Below are 7,097 nucleotides of genomic sequence, written 5' to 3' on the forward strand. Positions count from 1 at the left end.
CCTTTCCCATCCCTCTGCTTTGGGATGTGCCTTGCCAAATACAGCTATGCTGTTCTCTTCCTGGCAGTTTCAAAGGAAAAAACTCAGCCTCTACGTGCCAAATCTGCTATAGCTGGATCAGGAGGACCGTGTGATTCAGGGGTCAGTGTTAGCAAGCCAGTGTGCAAACACCTAAGCCTCATCCTCCAAAGAAGGATTTTCATAATAATTATAGTATTTGCTCTCTATCTGCTGATTCCTCTCTCTTCTCCCTGTCTCTCTCTCTCTCTCTCTCAATTGATTCTGAAATTCAGCAGCAAAAATAAGTATTTTGTGGTGATCTCCTATGTGTCAGCTAACCGTTGCAACAATACTGCACACACACACAACCTCAGTGAGCATTTATCTCACTCCTGGATCCACTGGTCAGATGGTGTGACTCTGCTCTACGCATGCTCATTCTGGGGTCCAGGCAAAAGAGGCAGCAGCTACCCAAGAAAGCTCTACCCACAAGAGCAGAAACAGAAATGCGAGAGGTCAAACCCCCATCTTCAAGTGAATCTTACATCTATTCACATCCCATAGGCCAAAATAAAAAAGCTGGGAAAGACACTCTGCTTAGAGACAGTAAATGTCCAGTTACATGAAGGGGTGGGCCTCAGGAGAGATGAAGAACAGGGTCAATTCAATCTACCAGACTCTAAAATTCTCAACAATTTTAATCAAGAAAAATAGAGAAATGTTGGCAGCTTAGAAGGCATTGAGGTATCTGTTATTCTCCCCACTGTAGCTATAGAGCTGTATTTCCAGTTCTCTGCATGAACCATACTGCTGTATCCTATGCAATACATTATTAAAAAATTTATTTTTACAGCCCTTCAGTTGCCTCACTCCTCCTGCTCTAAATGGAACCACTGTAGCTGTATGCCAGGGTTATGCTGTTTTCTGCACAGTTCACCTATTTTAATTTTGTGTGAATATTTTAAATTAAAAGAGCAGCTGGACTTACTCTGTCCCTTATCCTAAGTTAATCTTTAGAACAGCCCAGAGTAGCATTTCAGATATGTTACTGACATGAGAGAATTTGGATTCCAGAGCAATATTTTAATGTTGTGCAATTTCTTTACACAAAGAGATCATTTTCAGCTCATTGCTTTTTGGTGCTGACTAAGTGATTTTTGCCTACATTGAGTATTTCTTCACTGTCTTCTTCTTTCTTTTTGCAAGAACTGAAATACGTTCTCATAATCATGGCAACAAAAGACTGAACTGACAACTCCTTCCCTGCCCCAACCATGGTGACCTCCTGCTGCCCTCACGAGAAAGGAAAAGAAAGACAGAAGGTCCTCCAAAAATGGCAGGAAGATACACAGTGAGCTCTGCTGTGATGAAAACAGATCTGAAACATCTGCAGGGGCTGCCCAAATTGTGACTTCTGGAGAGAGCACACATGACTGCACTCTTAAAAATTAATACATCTTTTAGGATTTCCAAAACTTCAAAATTAATTCTCCCCTCTTTCCTACTGAATTAAATAAATAGTAATGCTTTTCAAAATGCTTGAGTCACTTACATGATTCATTCAAATTCAAGTCACTTGACAGAAAAAAGAATGACAGGAAAGAACAACTTTCGAGTCAAAACTAGTTCAGTGCTACCTGATTTTCCTATAGTTCTAAAAAGCCATACCAGGTTTAGCTTCCCCCACTGTTGGCTTCTCAAGTTAGTTTCATGAAGTTTTTCTCTTCTTTTTCCTTTGGTAGATTCAAATATTCCACTTATATTTTAATTATTAGGGCAGATGTCACTTGTTTTGTGTGTGTGTGAGTTGACTTTTTTTGGTGCTTGAGTGTAACGCAGGGTCTCTGCTCCCACTCTCGGCGCGGGTGGACACAGAATACAATGAGGCCAAAAAGGATCACCAATGGAGCCATAGATAGGGGAATCATACCACTATATTCTCACTGGTGGCTGGGTTGGAGACACAAGAAGTAGGCGCCACACAATGGGCAATCAGCTGTCCGCTTCTCTGCTCAACCAACCCACCAACCCCCTAACGTCACCACAGCAGTTATATTAATGGCTAATGGCTGACTGGTAACAGCTAATGGCCACCCAGCCACAGCGGATGGCCATCTTATTACAGCTGAAGGCCATCTAATAACCGAGCCAGCACCTTTCCATGTGAGGCCCAGAGCCTGGAAACTGCTCTCTGGGACTCTGTCCCCACATTGAGCAACATGAGGATGTGTCAGCAAGTATAGAACAAGAACTGCTTTGTTTTTTCTGTTGTGATTTTAACCTCATTATTCCAGGACAACAATAAGAAAGGAGTTGGTGACTGAGATCATTTGAGGAGAGAAACACTTTTTGCACATCTTATTCATGCATTCATTCATTCAACAACCTCTCACCTGGCAATCACTACGCGATACCAAGGCGGAGGAGAAGCACACCAAGCTTTGAAATAAAAAATAAAGTATTTGGGGTGTATGGAAAGATCTGATCAGAAAAACAAAAAACACACGCGTATTTAAAACATCAGGTTTTATTGCAGGAGAATGGTTGCAACGGTGATAAAAAACTGAGAAGCCCAACACAGGACAGTGAGAACATCCAGAGATTAGCAATAATAGGAAACCATTACCTGCCCCTTCTAATTCTGAAGGGACAAAAGGCAGAAGTGGCATGATCAGAGCACAGGGGTCAGTGTCACCTGGCAGGAGCTGGAGCCACATTAAGAAATACACTGCCGCCAGTTATGACATCAGGGAAAGGAGATGGAGACAAGCCATGGCTTCCATCTTCCTCCCACTCTTCAGTTTCCCTCCAGTACTTGTCACTGGCAGTAAACCAACTGGCATGAGGGTTCATTCTTTTGCAAAACACAGCAAACAAAGAGTGTGTTTAAGGCCAAATAGTCCCAGGACCTGCCCAGGAAATATAAAACAAGAATTAGAAATATCTAACTGAATACTGGGAATATCAACTTTGAACCCTCTACTTACTCCCTACTCCTACATCAGCCCGGTTATGTAGCCCCACGGTCAAAAATGTTTGTTGGCAGTCTTAAAATACTCTTCCTTCTTTTTACTCATACGTAAATCTGAATCTTTTAAAAAATGAGTAGAAGGGACCTCTAAAAATGGTATAAGAAACCAAATGGAGGGCGGATATTGTTATATAACTGAATGCTCCGTATGGACACAAAAGAGCAACACAACCATAATTGAAGCACTGTAAGAAAAAAACCCACAAAATCTGGGTTCAAATTATAACTCTTGCACTTACAAGCTGTGAGGTCTTCAGCAATTTATTTAATCACCCTGTTTTCTCATCGATAAAATGAAGTTAATAGTACTTACCATGACGTGTGCTACAAGGATTTCCATATGGCAGAGATTTAGGGGTGGAAAGCTGGTTGGGGTGGGGAAGTGAGGGCTTAAACTCATGTTTACATAGAAAACAGCAATTGCACACTTTGGTACCACATTACCAATTAGAGGTAATGTGTGTTAATACTTGGATACATACTAGATGCTTAACATTTTTTATTATGTTTGTAGACCATTAAGTAAAACTGTGTGAAGTTTCTTTGTTTGGAATTCAGGTAGATGTCGACAAGAAACTTATTTGTTTTTGTCATCCTAATCTTTGTACTCATCTATTTCCTGCCAATTAGAATAAGCTAAAAAGTTATGTAGAAAAAGAAACCAAAACTCTATTCCTTCTATCTCAGCAGTAATCACATTTGTGACTATTTGTTCAATGTTTGTTATCTCCTCCTACTCCTAGACAACTTCAGTCATGTCTGTCTTGTTCCCTGCTGAATCCTTAGTGTTCTAGGACAGGGCATCCGAAGACATGAAAAGTCTTGAAATCATATTGCAATGCAGGCTTCACTTCAGTAATTGATTGCTTAACTGGTAAATTCTGAAATAATTAGGTCGTTGATAGCTACAGTTCAAAATTTAAAGATTGTTTCCCAACATAGATTAAAGATTGAACCTACTGTTTCCATATTGGAGTAAACGCTTTATGGAAGCAGAATGCTCGCTGGACAAGTAGTCAGCTAGCTGAGCTAAGTCTCAACTGAGTTCCTTAGGTCATAGTCTAATTCTATTGAATGGGAACTTACTATAAAATTCAAAATGTTATCATTCAGATAAGCAAATCTTAAAGTAATGGTCAAAGCTAAAGAAGAGCTATTCTCGGTTGTGTGAATCAGAAAGACTGAAGTTGTGGGTAATACTAAATGAAACAGATTATATTTCTGTGTCAAATACCAAAATATGATGCATAATTGCATGATGCATAATTTTGAAAATGATGTCATTCTTTCCAAATCGTTATTGCAGCATCTCCAAGTTGTTACAAAACATCCCATAAATCATCTTTTCATAACTTTAATGCTAGGCTGATAATTTTTTCCTTTTATCCCTTGCCATCATATATATCGGGGGATGCCAAAAAAAATGTCTATAAGTAGACACTTTGTTCAATGTTGCTCAAGCAGTAATTTGCCATAATCAGAAGTGTCTAGATGCTGATGGTAACCACTTTGAGCACCACTTGTAACTGCAGAAGTCACATATGACTTGTATTCATTTTCTGTTATCGGTATATATTATTACAATTTTAATACAGTTTTCCTTAACATGTATATACATTCTTTGAGCATTGTGTGTGTGTGTGTTTGTGTACCACATCTTGTTTATCTGCTCATCTACTGACAGATTGTTTCAATATCTTGACTATTGGGAATAATGCTTCAATTCACAAGGGAGTCTCTGCAATATCCTGTTTTAATTTCCTTTAGATATATACCCAAAAGTAGGATTACTCCATCATATGGTAGCTCTATTTTCTGAGGAACCTCCATACAGCTTTCTATAGTGCTGTGCCAACTTCTATTCCCACCAACAGAACACAAATATTCCTTTTTCTCCACATTTTCGCCAACACTTATCTCGTCTTTAAGATCATAGCCATTCTAACAGGTGTAAGGTGATAGCTCATTGTGGTTTTTCCTAATGAGTGCATATCCCTGATGATAATTGATGTTAAGCACCGTTTCATGTACCTTCTGGCCATTTGTATGTCTTCTTTTAAAAAATGTCTATTCAGTTCATCTGCTCATTTTTTAATCAGATTTTTTATTAAGTTTTATCAATACATACAGGGTGCCAAAAAATGTATACACATTTTAAGAAAGGAAAGAACTATTAAAACGGTAATACTCAATATTTATCAATAACAAAAGATGAATGTAAGTCATGTTTGACTTCTGCAATTACAAAAGGTGCTCAAAGTGGTTACCATCAGCATCCAGACACTTCTGATTATGGCAAACTACTGGTTGAGCAACATTGACCAAAGTGTCCACTTGTATACATATTTTTGGCACCCCTGGTGTAAGTAAGACATCATATCATTGTTTCTCAATATTTGACTTAAGGACCCCCTGCTCAGAATCAAGTATCTGGAAGTGGGACCAGGAATCGACACATTTACCTAGCTCCTACTGATACTGTACATCTGACGATGCTTGAGAACCTTGTTATCTGTCATGAAGAGAAACAGGAATTGATAAACAAAAGTGCAAGCCTTCCTTCAACCTAAAATACTAACTTCTGACACTAGGCTGAACATATTTTATCTATCTTCATAGTACTTATATACTAATACCTGATATTCTATTACATATTTATTATTTCTTCATTGTTCACTCCCCCACTAGAAAATCTGTAATGTAGAATTTACTTGGTTAGAAAGGGGCTTAAAATGTTGGAAAAATGGGAGCCAGAAACCGAAAGTTCACCTTAGTGGTTAAGTTGTTACTGAGGAAAACTTTCCTCAGGAAGAAGGGGAAAAAAAAAAAAATTGTATGCATAGATGTACAAAAAACTGCAGCCCATGTACAATCATTGAAAAGAGATGTACACCCAGATAATATTTTGGTGGTAATCTATAACATTACAAGAGTAGCATAAAAGTCTTACAAGCACATAGATAGAGAAGAGGATTTCTTACAAAAGAGCAAATATCAGGTTGGCCTTGGATTTCTCCTCTAACAGAAGAAAAGAGACTAAGGTCCACAGAGAAAAGGGAGAGGTTGTGATCCAAGAATTGATCACCAGCCAATTGACGTTCATGTAGGAAAATACAGGAAAGACAGTTTCAAATATACATGGGCTTAGAAAATAGACAATATATGTACTTCTTGGGGAAAAAAGCAAACAAAAAAAAAAAACACACACAAAAAAGTTTTAAGTCCCTTTCCAACCAAGTAAGGGTGAATTAAAACGAAAGGTTGAAGTAGGTCTATAATACAACCAATGGTTTTAAACATAGGATTAAGTCTAAAGTCTTTTAAGTGTGGTATAAAAAAACGAAATGCAAATTTGGAAAATTACTGAAATAAAAGATAAGAAATGTACAAAATAAAAGTTTTGTAATATAAAGTAGGCCTCAAATACCAGATTATATATCTAAAGAGAAAGGAAGATGAAATAAAAGAACTACTAAGTTACTTTACAAAGAAAGGAGTAAACAAAACTTTTACATTCTGCTTTGATGGAAAAATATTATACTTTGCTTTGATACAGATTTTTGGGAAATATAAGTAAGCATAGAAGAATTAAAATCAGAATGTATAACTTCTAAAGCATTAAGGAAAATAAAAATATATGAAATGGTTCATATTACAATTTGGAACACACACACGCACATACACACTCGCAAAGGAAATACAGGAAGCACACATAACAGGTATAAATTTCAAGCCATAAGCTCAGGTATGCAAGAGATTTAATTTTCTTTTTCCTTCAATCAGTTTCACTTCTCCTCTGGTGCCTCGATTCTGCATGGATGGTGGACAATTTTATTCCCAGACTTTAAGGGCTGTTCCTTCTTGCCCTAATACCATATTGTGGCAAAATACTGACAGGTTTATACAATGGTGCAAAGGCAGTCAATCTAGTCCCTGAGAGAGTAATTCATAGATTTCTGCTGAAATTCACACAACTCCAGTTTGTAGGCCTCTTCTGGTTTTGAAGCTTTCTGATTCCAATGTCACTTATGGCATAGGAATTTTTCTGCAAATTTTCTGTGTGCTC

The sequence above is a fragment of the Rhinolophus sinicus genome, chromosome 2 (assembly GCF_057876585.1).
Source record: "Rhinolophus sinicus isolate RSI-liver-muscle chromosome 2, RSI-T2T, whole genome shotgun sequence".
NCBI classification, from domain to species: domain Eukaryota; kingdom Metazoa; phylum Chordata; class Mammalia; order Chiroptera; family Rhinolophidae; genus Rhinolophus; species Rhinolophus sinicus.